The sequence below is a fragment of the Cherax quadricarinatus genome, chromosome 4 (genome assembly GCF_038502225.1).
Source record: "Cherax quadricarinatus isolate ZL_2023a chromosome 4, ASM3850222v1, whole genome shotgun sequence".
NCBI classification, from domain to species: Eukaryota; Metazoa; Arthropoda; class Malacostraca; order Decapoda; family Parastacidae; genus Cherax; species Cherax quadricarinatus.
The window spans coordinates 52,706,071-52,718,570 of record NC_091295.1 but is presented as its reverse complement, the minus strand read 5'-3'; positions in this window follow the sequence as shown (position 1 = coordinate 52,718,570).

Sequence of the window (12,500 nt, the reverse complement as noted above, 5' to 3'; positions counted from 1 at the left end):
GATGTGTGAATCTCTGTTTAGTTCAGAGCGGAAATTCGATGCAGCCAAATGGAAGAAAAAAAAACGAATTGTTATTGTTTTTCTGTTGGTGTGGAAGCATTAAGCCCACAAGGGTTATACAGCATTTGAGAAACGAGAGGCAATCTCGTTTGAACCAAGTTAAGTGTAAGTTCATTCATATTAGGAGCCCTTCTCTAGCATTCACCCCTTCTCCCCCCATCCTCCAAGTAGGGTTCAAGTTGTGTACAAACCTCCGCGGATGTAGTCATATGATGACCCGCAGCAGGAGATTTTGGTCACCAGACTGAAGCCTTCCACTGATTAGTTTAGGCAATAATGGTCTGGAAACAGGACAAGTGTTTCCTGACGCAGGTCTTGAATTATATGATGACCCGCAGCCGGAACTTTTGGTCATCTGACCTAGGTCTTCCACTCCTCTAAAAATTAAAGGTTAGAATTATAACCATTATCTGATTTCCGAAACAATGAGAGGGAATCCATACACAATGAAAACAATAAGAAATTCTACAAATGGAAAACAAAGGTAGCCGAGCGACCCTTTTCATCAGATATCGATGGACACAAGATAAACATTCATCTTCCTTGCGACCTCTATTTTACACTCGTAAAAACGTCGGTTAATCGTCATTCTCTGCAATAATTATAGTCACACAAATGTAGCCGGAGACTTGATGAACCTTAACCTAAATTGGAGCGATTTACCGGGTCATAAAACGGAGAAAAATAGGTTAATTAGTATTAAAATAAATTGCTTCCTCTTATCGCTGTTGTCCCGACCAGATATATAATTGTCTCGTGAAGTGAAGGGAAAAATTGGGTAATCAGAAATTCGGACATCCAAAGCAATTTTTTTCGGTCGATTTCCAGTAATATTTCTTCTTGCTATCAGTGCTCCTATCTGGCTATTATTTCTTTCTAGACAGATGAGGTCAGAATAAAAATATCAGAAAAGACTATGCCATCCTCTCCACTTTGTTCTTACTGGATCTAAATTCTAGAAGCCGTTTTTCTGATTTCCTTTGTCGTCTATTCAAGCACTGTTATAGAATTTACCTGGTTTCTCCAGTTTGCATCATTCTTATCAATTTTCCATCATCAGCAAACATTAAAACATCAGTCATCGTCTCTTCTGACATAGCCTTCATATAAGTGCAAACAGCAGTGGTCCAAGCGCTCACTCTTGTAGGACCCACTCTTCTAATCCTCCCATCCTGATATATTCTCCCTGATCATCACTCTGCGCCACTGAAATACCTTTCCCGCTTATCCATCCGTGATTTCTAGTTAATCAGTTTGTGGTGTAGCATAGCAGAGAATGTTTTCTTTCAGTCCTGGAAGAACAAAAAGGCAAAATATAAATCCAGTAGGTTCGTGGGACAAAACTTTTTGTTTTTTAAATCCGGGCTGTTTATTTTTTTTATGATTAGTTGAAAAAGACACTAGGGCATATTTATTAGAAAGCGTTTCGGTTCAATTTTTTCGGTATTATTTAACAAAGTTTATGCCATTATTTTATCAATCCACTTTTCCAGATGTTCCACCAATCTTTTCCATTACTTTGGAATATCAGGCCAGTAGTTCAGCACTACCTGTATATTTGTTCACTTTAGGTGCTGGGATTAAATCCTGTGTTCCATGACTGGTAGTTGATCTGCTTCCATTGATCTTTCGAAGATTTTTGTTCCTTGTGGCTCATAAAGTACTTTTGCCTCACCTTTCAGCATCCATGGCGATTCATTTTCTGGTAACATTGCTTTTAATGTGATTGCCTTTTGGATTCTGAATATTTACAGGAGCAGAGCCATGTTTTTTTTTTTATTTTTAGTCGTGTCCCATCTTAGAATAAATGCTGATATTCACAAGTCTAATAGCATGCAGATACATTTTTTTTATCTGCTAGTCTGACCTTACCAGGAGATGGAACCAAGGATCTTTCAGTTCTGAGGGTAAGAGGTATGACCACTTTGTGGATCTGGAGAAGATGGACGGCGTGTACTCTATTTGTACTCGCTTGCACTCGCCTTTTGTTGTTGCAGGGATCGATTCTCAGATCCTATATGTGTGTGTGTGTGTGTGTGTGTGTGTGTGTGTGTGTGTGTGTGTGTGTGTAATCACGTGTATAGCTTTGCGTATCTATCCACATAATACCCCCCCTCCCCCCGAATAAAAAAGGAGGCATCAAATCAACCTTTTCCCCAATAAGACCTCTTTAGATAAGTACTATGTGGTCCCTCGTACTGCTCCGTCGAGCGACAAATCGTCGCTAGTGTGGCAGTAGCTAGTGACCCGGCCGACCCCTTCTCCCACTCCAGCCTGAGCAACGACCAATATAGTGGTGTTCGTGTCGGCCCCGGCCTTCCTCCTGGTTATGTACGGAACGTAAACGTCGGCTTGGAATACCGGAATTCCTGATCGCTAACTTTAATACCACTGCTGTATTTTGTCGCCGCCATTTGTACAGCTAATGTTTGTACCTATATGTTGTGCCGAATAGGTAAAACTGGTCATTTAGCAAGAGCTCGTTTAAAATTAAGTCGTTAATAAAAATTTCTATTATACACTTAAAGATATATATTTTTCCATTAATGTTAACATAAAATTAATGATTTTGTCCAAAAGAACCTTAGGAAACTTATCTAACCTTATTAAAACAAGCGCAATTTAATTTATCCTAATGCAACTAAATATATTTTATATAAGTTTATAATTTAATAATGAACACAATGAAATACATTTTTTTTGTTAGATTCAGAATGATTTTTCCATAATTATTGCATACACAAATTTTCGATTGCCCTATTCGGCAAGGAGTGCGTTGCCATTTAAGCCAAAATCGAAAGTTTTACTTATTCGGCATAACATATATATATATATATATATATATATATATATATATATATATATATATATATATATATATAAATAATGGAAACACCTTGAAATGTCAAACATATTTATTTTAATGTAGTGTAGGACCACCTTTGGCAGTAATTACCGCTTGAATTCAACGAGGAATTGATTCATACAATGTTTGAATAGATTCCAGGGGTATGTTTGTCCATTCGTCAGTTAAAACAGTCTCCAGTTCCTTAAGTGATGATGGTGGAGGGTATCGACCCCTCACTTGTTTTTTTCCAAAATGCACCATAAATTGACAATGATATTAAGATCTGGGGATTAGGCTGGCCAGATAAGATGCTCAACCTCACTGGAATGTTCCTCGTGCCACACAGAGACGATTTTAGCTGCGTGACTCGGTGCATTATCGTCCTGGAATATTGCATTCCCTTCTGGAAACAGTGTTGCAACCATAGGGTGAAGTTGATCTGCTAAAATATTTAAATGATCCTGACCTTCTGCCATGAAGGGCAACCATTGGTCCTGCAGATTTCCAAGATATAGCAGCCCAGATCATCACAGTTGGAAGAAGACAGTCGGGATCATATGCTTCTTTTGGCTGTCTCCACACGTATACTCGGCCTGACGTTGGAAATAAGGTGAAAGATGACTCGTCGGAGACAATAACATTCTTCCAGTGGTCTAAGGACCATTGTTGATGATTTTTATACTACTCTACACGCTTCTCAACATTGGGTTTTGATAGTAAGGGTTTCCTAATTGCAGCCCTCCCATAAAATCCAGCTTTAGGACGTTCCCTTCTCAGTTTTTGTGAAAACTGGGTTATGGAGGTGTTCAATAAGCTCTGCTGCAATTTTGGGTGCTGTAGTCCTATGATCCTTCCGAAAAATCCGTGAAAGAGTTCGTCGATCCCTATCTGACACCATTCGCTTCCTCCCAGAGTATTTCTTTCATAAAGAGGTTTTCCCCTCTTTCGCAAAGGCTCGCATCACTTTCGAGACAGTACCTCTTGATACACCAAAATGTCCAGCTGTTATCGTTACGCTACAACCACCAATACGAGCACCAAGAATTCGACCTCTTTCAAAGTCTGACAGATCTGTCATTTTAGGGATTTTCGTTAATATCTCATGGTAAATCTGTAAAAAAATAACATATTCAGCAAAACGGAATAAGCAAAACTATTAATAAATCATAAAAACATGAAAATAGCAAAATGTCATGATGTTATTCACCATACAGTATATATATATATATATATATATATATATATATGTGTGTGTGTGTACATATATATATATATATATATATATATATATATATATATATATATATATATATATATATATATATATATATATATATATATATATATATATATGTGTACATATATATATAAATATATATATAAATATATATATATATATATATATAAATATATATATATATATATATATAAATATATATATATATATATAAATATATATATATATATATATGTCGTGCCGAATAGGCAGAACTTGCGATCTTGGCTTAAACAGCAACGCTCATCTTGCCATATAGGACAAGTGAAAATTTGTGTATGCAATAATTTCGCCAAAATCATTCTGAACCTAACGAAAAAAATATATTTCACTGTGTTTGTTTAGTATTAAATTATTGTAAACAAATCTAAAATATATTTAGTTGGGTTAGGCTAAAATAAATTGCTCTTGTTATAATAAGGTTAGCTAAGTTCTCTAAGCTCCTTTTGATGCAAAATTAAAAATTTTTACATTAACATTAGTGAAAAAAATATATATTCTTACGTATAAGAGAAAATTTCAGAATGGACTTAATTTTAAATGAGTTCTTGCTAATTGACCAGTTTTACCTATTCGGCACGACATATATATATATATATATATATATATATATATATATATATATATATATATATATATATATATATATATATATATATATATATATATATATTATATATATATATTTATATATATATATATATATATATAATACACGCACATAAATGTGTAGTAATACATGAAAAACATTAGAAATATATTTTTTCTTTAAACAAATGTTGTTTTCCACGAGGCTGTCTTTAAGGAAGAACAAGATATATTCAAAATATTTCTCGCTCGACTTTTAAAAAAAAAAAAGTACCGTGCAAAACAGTGGTTACATTGTTAGGGTGAAAACAAAGCAATATCGGATCCCTGATCGCTGATCACAAGGAAGACAGGTGCGAGATGATGCAGTCTCGCATCGAGGCGCTACAGACTTGCATCCATCGTTAATTTACGGCCATACCACGTCATAAGAGAGAGAGAGGGAGAGAGAGAGAGAGAGAGAGAGAGAGAGAGAGAGAGAGAGAGAGAGAGAGAGAGAGAAGGGAAAGAGAGGGTGAATAGGGGTTAGGGAGACTTATTCAGGATGGAGCTCCCCTTTCCTCTTTTCTCTCTTCTTAATTTCCAGTTTTTTCCTTTCACTTTTCATCCTTTACTCAATTTCTCCCTTCTGCTTTACTGCTTTTCCTACCGTTCTTCCTTCCTTTCCTTTCCCTTCCTCGCTTCTTTTCAGTTACCCTTTCCTCATTTATTTCACATTTCCTTCCTTCTCCCCTTTGCCCCTCTTCCTCCCTTCTATCCTATTTATCCTGTCTTCTTCATCTCCTCCCTGGTCCACAAGACTATAATCACGAAAGCAGTACCTTAAAAAGCTGTAGTAAGCTGGGTGGAGCTTCGTTAAATATAGCTACCCACCCCACAGCTTCTCTCTCAGGTACTGACGCAAATTCTTGGGTGTGTTAGGTAAAACGACGCAAGTGCAACTAAAGCGACATTTTATTTTGGCAACGTTTCGCTCGGTTACACAACCCCTTCCAACTCTCCTACATACAACCCCCTCCCTCGCACCTCTTCTACATCCCCCTCCTACCACTCCTACAGTCCCCCCCCCCACATACTCATCTTTCCCAAGTGATAAGTTGGAACAGCGACCAAAGTTAATACCAAACAATTTCAAAGTCTTTTTTTCCCTATCGTTTTTATTTCCCAAAGTTTAGGAACTAAAAGATCATAAACCCGAGAAACGGCAGTAAAAAAAAAAAAAAAAGAAAAAGAAAAAAGACAGACAAAAAAAAAGTCGGAAATTTGGTTTCCTCTCAGGATGAAGCGTGGAAAGTTTCTTTCCCGACGAGATTATTCCCAGTCGAGGTGTAGGATACTACCTCAGGTGTAGAAGTTTACCTTACATGTGAATAAACGGTTTACAAAACTGACAGATTGATAAATGATACACTGAACATATCGACTCAAGGCTGAGGGATTGATTACCTCAAGCTCCTTCTCCTCATTTCTACCTTTCTGTGCAATGGACTGAAGAAGTCACTGCGTGACGGGACTCCTCCAAAATAGATTCCCAAATGTTTCACATGACTCATTTTTCCTCACATGCAGAACTTTACCTCACGTGTAGGTCTCTACCTCACGTGTAGGTCTCTACCTTAGGTGTAGATCTCTATCTTAGGTGTAGGTCTCTATCTTAGGTGTAGATCTCTACCTTAGGTGTAGATCTCTACCTCACGTGTAGGTCTCTACCTTAGGTGTAGATCTCTATCTTAGGTGTAGGTCTCTATCTTAGGTGTAGATCTCTACCTTAGGTGTAGATCTCTATCTTAGGTGTAGGTCTCTATCTTAGGTGTAGATCTCTACCTTAGGTGTAGATCTCTATCTTAGGTGTAGATCTCTATCTTAGGTGTAGATCTCTATCTTAGGTGTAGGTCTCTATCTTAGGTGTAGATCTCTACCTTAGGTGTAGATCTCTACCTCACGTGTAGGTCTCTACCTTAGGTGTAGATCTCTATCTTAGGTGTAGGTCTCTATCTTAGGTGTAGATCTCTACCTTAGGTGTAGATCTCTATCTTAGGTGTAGATCTCTATCTTAGGTGTAGATCTCTATCTTAGGTGTAGATCTCTATCTTAGGTGTAGATCTCTACCTTAGGTGTAGGTCTCTACCTTAGGTGTAGGTCTCTACCTTAGGTGTAGATCTCTACCTTAGGTGTAGATCTCTACCTTAGGTGTAGATCTCTGTCTTAGGTGTAGATCTCTATCTTAGGTGTAGGTCTCTACCATAGGTGTAGATCTCTATCTTAGGTGTAGGTCTCTACCTTAGGTGTAGATCTCTATCTTAGGTGTAGGTCTCTACCTTAGGTGTAGATCTCTACCTTAGGTGTAGGCATTTTATCATAGGTGTAGGTATCTTATCACAGGTGTAGGTCTCTGTTTTAGGTGTAGGTCTCTGTTTTAAGTGTAGGTCTCTGTTTTAGGTGTAGGTCTCTGTTATAGGTGCAGGTCTCTGTTTTAGGTGCAGGTCTCTGTTATAGGTGTAGGTCTCTGTTATAGGTGCAGGTCTCTGTTTTAGGTATAGGTCTCTGTTATAGGTATTGGTCTCCGTTATAGGTGTAGGTCTCTATCGTACGTGTTCGTGTGTCCCGTAGCTCGATTGCTAGCGCACTCAGTTCACACACACTGAGGTCTGGAGATCGATCTCTGTTACAGGTGGAAACACTAGGACGTGTTTCTTTAAACACCTGCTGTCCCTGTTCACCTATCAGTAAAATAGGTACATGGCAGTTAGTCGACTGGTGTGGGTCGAATTCTGGGGACAAAACTGACCTAATTTACCCAAAATGCTCTGCATAACAAGCGGCTTTCTATATAGTAGCATATTATTGTCAGCTATGGTCTGTATACCTTGTACATGTATTTGTAGAAATAGATTATTATTATTATTATTATTATTAGGTGTAGGTCTCTGCCTTAGGCGTTGTCTCTTTCTTAAGTAGAGACCTGGGTATCACCATGCAATGTTTTTTTTCGATTCAATACAAAGATTGAAGGAGGGGTGTTAATGTTGCAGTTTAAAAACTGTAGTGTAAAGCACCCTTCTGGCAAGACAGTGATGGAGTGAATGATGATGAAAGTTTTTCTTTTTCGGGCCACCCTGCCTTGGTGGGAATCGGCCAGTGTGATAATAATAATAAAAAAACAAAGATTGAGCCGTGAACAGTAAGAGACTGGAACATATGTCGTCTATACGAGGGGTTAGTGAGACTGCATGTCACCTGTACATCACCAGTCAAGGCGACTTCAGTCCCCAAAACAAGAATCATTATATATTCTCAGTGAAGATAAATGGTTCAGAGCTCGACAAGTTGATAAATTTAACATATGTACAACACTTGGGTATCTTTGTTGTTGAAACGTTTCGCCAGACAGGGGATTCATCAGTTAAATACAAAGAAGATCATAAAGAGTTTGGGGTAATCAGTCCATCAGTCAAGATTAATGGACTGATTACATAGACTCCAGGCTAAGGGACTGATTACCTCAAACTCCTTCTGAACTTTACCATTCTTTTTTGTATAAGACTGATGAAGTCACTGTGTGGCGGAACGTTTCCTCAGTAAATATACCCAAGTGCTGCACATGTGTCTAATTTATACTCAGTGTATATACCCTGAGAGATACCACTCAGTATATATAAATTATAATACTTAGAAACCATTACAGTGAAAACAGTTTAGATGGAAACAAACGTCATATTTTTTAAATTGAAAAATATTCAACACAAACACACAAACGCCTGAAAAGTATTAATTGATGATACGGGATTTTTAATTAAAACGAGAAAAGGGATGTTAGAAGGGAGAAAAACGTGATGCTGTGCTCTGTTACCTACGATTTTGTAACCGCAATATAGATTTCGTCAGTTTTCGAAAATGTAGGTTTTGACTATGTGATATTTATGTAAAAATAAGCACTGTTAAATTAAACCTAATTTCGTTTGTTGAAAACTGTAAAAGCGTGAAGGACAGCTTAATGTCAGCATAGTTATTCACGCCCAAGTTGATAGCGTACTCAGCTCCCACACTGAGGTCTGTGGGTCGATCCCCGTTACGGGTGTTAGCTAACTGGTATGGGTCGCTTCCTCGGGGACAAGGCTGACCTAAAACTTGCCCGAAATGCTCTGCATAACCAGCGGCTTTCTATATAGTATGTCACTGATGTCAGTAGGTCTGTATAAGTTGTATCATGTACTCGTAGAAATAACGATTATTATTATCATTATTATTATTATTATTATTATTATTATTATTATTATTATTATTATTATTATTATTATTATTAATCATGTATATTTAACGCTTATCAGTAAAGTTGTTTGTAACGAAGAACCATGGACGTCAGATTCAAGTTGGTCTACCAGGAAGGTATTCCGGGGGTCAACGCCCCCGCGGTCAAGTCCTTGACCAGGCCTCCCTGAGGTGAGGTGATACTTCTCAACGGTCAGATCTATGGAGGTTAGGTGATGCAATTTCCTGGTTAAATCAGTGGAGATTTGGTGATATCGCCTCGGGGTGAGGGTCGATTTTGTTTATCCCAGCTAGAGACATCCTGAGACGTGCTATAATAACACTGGTATTAACCTCTGTAACAGATACCAACAAATTGGTTTAGAAAGACACATGGGCAAACACTAGGCAATAATTGTTAGTAAACGTTTCGGTCCTGAGACCGAAACGTCTTGAGTTCACCGGCTGCTTATTAGATACTTTCTGCCAGAATTGGGCAGAATAGAGGTTCCACTGTCATTCAAGAAAGTAAAGGTTTAAAGGGTTTCTACGGCTCGGTAGCTCTGAGTTTCGCCTGAATCTCGTTCTCGTGTTCTAATAAATGTCTTAATGTTCACTTGCGTGTCTTTTTAAACCAATAATAACACTGGTTCTATTTTTTTTATTAAATACCGGTTTTTCAATCACTCTACAAAGCTTTTCGTTTATTTTTCATGTTTGTTTAGAAAGAAAAACATAAAAAGTAACAAATCAGTTGAAAGAATAGAAAGACAAAATAAACAGGGCGAAAAAAGGCGATACAAAAGACAGAAAGAGCAAACAATGGACAATTTTTGACCTGCAACAGCATCACACCGTCAAAAAAAAAATCTGATTTAAGGCTGTGCTAAAAAATAAGTTACTCTTTAATCATCAAAAGGAAGATAAAGAAAAGATTCGAATCTAGACAGAGAGAAAAATAGGTCCTAAACGGGAAATGCTGCTAAGGTGAGGAGAAATTATCAGCAAACTTTTAAATGAAGTCTTTTGATGTGAATGAACTCCGCCTGCACTTCAGGATACCTGTACTCGCGCAGGCAGGCAGGCAGGCAGGCAGACAGACACAGGCAGACAGGCAGGGAGACAGGCAGGCAGGCAGGCAGGCAGGCAGGCAGGCAGGCAGGCAGGCAGATAGATAGACAGACAGACACAGACGGACACAGACACACAGACAGACAGGCAGGCAGGCAGACACAGGCAAGCAGACAGACACACGCAGACAGGCAGGCAGGCAGACAGAACTAGACGGACGGAAACAGACAGACGGACACAGACATACGGACAAAGACGGACACAGACAGACGGACACAGACATACGGACACAGACAGACAGACGGACACAGACACAAAGGCAGGCAGACACAGACACAGACAGAAGGGCACACAGGCAGGCAGGCAGGCAGACAGGCAGACACACAGACACACAGACAGACGGACACAGACGGAAACACACACACACACGGTGTGTGTGTGTGTGTGTGTGTGTGTGTGTACCCAGTCAACATGTTCCTGCTGGCGTGAACCAGAAGTGCCTGAAATACGTGACCAGCCTTCCACTCCTCCTGCTGCTGCTACTGCTAATGTTGAGTTTTGTCTTGCAAGGCACAGCCGCCCGTGAGGCAGACTTTATATACACAGCACTAAGACAGGGAATTATTGCAGTCACGATGTTACTGACACGGTCACTGGCAGTTAAGTAGGTGGAGTCAGTACCTTCTGAAACAATAAATAGGTCAGTACCTATATGCCAATACTTGACCTGCTCTTGAGTAGGTACCTGGGTAATTAGTCAGTATCTCTGGGGAAGGATTAGAAATATCCAAAAGGTCACAGTTTGTCTTTATATTGGTGTCTTTATCGGTTTATAAACCAGGGTAAACCTTCTGGAATTAATAAACCGAAAGAATTTCCTCCTCCCTTTTCTTCATCTTCTCTTCCTACTCCTTTTTCTTAATCGTTTCCTCTTTTTTCATCTTTCCTCCTTTTTCATCTTCTTTTCCTCATTCTTTCCTCGTCTTCTTTTCTTCATCTTTTTCACTGTCCGAAATGATCCATTAAAATCTCTACAATATGTCGTCTAGACTTTTAACAATCTGATTTCGCATTTACTGAAAATAAATATTCTCTTCTACCTCGTCCCTACCTTCTTAAAGACAGACATAAGACACGACGTAAACGGCTTAGAAAATCGTCCAAATTAAAGGAGACACATTTGTGTATCTATATGGGAACGTTTCTCAAGCCAGTAGCTTCTTCAGTCCAATACAAAGAACAGTGAAAGATGAGAAGTTTGAGGTAATCAGTCCCTCGTTTTTTTTGTATTGGACTGCAGAAGCCACTGGCTGGTGAAACGTTTCCACAGTAAAGATTCCCAGATGTTGCACAAGTGTCTCATTCTTCAATATGGCGTTCAATCGAGTCTCGTTGGCTCCTAAACCATCGCCATTTCAATTCACAACCCTGGAACTCAAAGCCGCATCCGGAAGAGATTAGGACAAGCTCAAAGTCCAGGTCGATACAGATGACTACCTCTGCTACGTCCACGTGAACTTTAGACCAACTGACATCACCTGCATAACATCCTAGTAGTTTGAACCAGCCAACTCTCTGCCACACACACCTGCAAGTTCGGACAGCTCCTAAATTCCAGTTAGATGAGTCGAGTCTGTTCGACTGTTTCAACTGTGGCAGTTCTCGTCCAGTTAACAGTCAGACATCTTGTTTATAGGAAGTGGTGGATGGTGTAGTTCTTCCCTGGTTCCTCTCTCTCTCTCTCTCTCTCTCTCTCTCTCTCTCTCTCTCTCTCTCTCTCTCTCTCTCTCTCTCTCTCTCTCTCTCTCTCTCTCTCTCTCTTTCTCTCTCTCTCTCCTTCTCCTTGAACCATTTTCTCTTGCCCCTCTTATTCCTTAGTTTCTCTCCTTCCTTTCCTCTTTTTGTACTATTCCCTCATTTCTCCCATTTATATCTAGAACATTCTCTTTTTCCTCAGTCCCTTATTTCTTACATTTCCCCCTCCCTCTCTCTTTACTCTATTTCTTTCACTCCTCTCTTTCTCACTATCTGTCCCTACTTTACCTCTCCCACTCTTTCTCCATTCCTTATTGCTCTGCCTGTCTCTCCACCTTCTCTCCTCTTTATTGCTCCCAGCATCTCTCTGCCTCCAAGTTCCACCAAACTATCTCCGTCTCTCTGTCTCCCCTCCCTACCTATCCCCTTCTCTCTTCACTTACACCTTCCCCTTTATCTTTTCCCTCACCTTTGCCTCCTCAAACCAAGTGTTTGACAAATACAGCACTGTGGTACACTTTTACCTAAAGGGCAGGTTAGGTAATGTTTGTCAGGAAACAGGACAAGTGCTTCCTGACGCGGATCTTAGTCATATGATGATCCACAGCTGGAGCTTTTGGTCATCTGACCGAAGCCTTCCGCTGGCTTACCGGA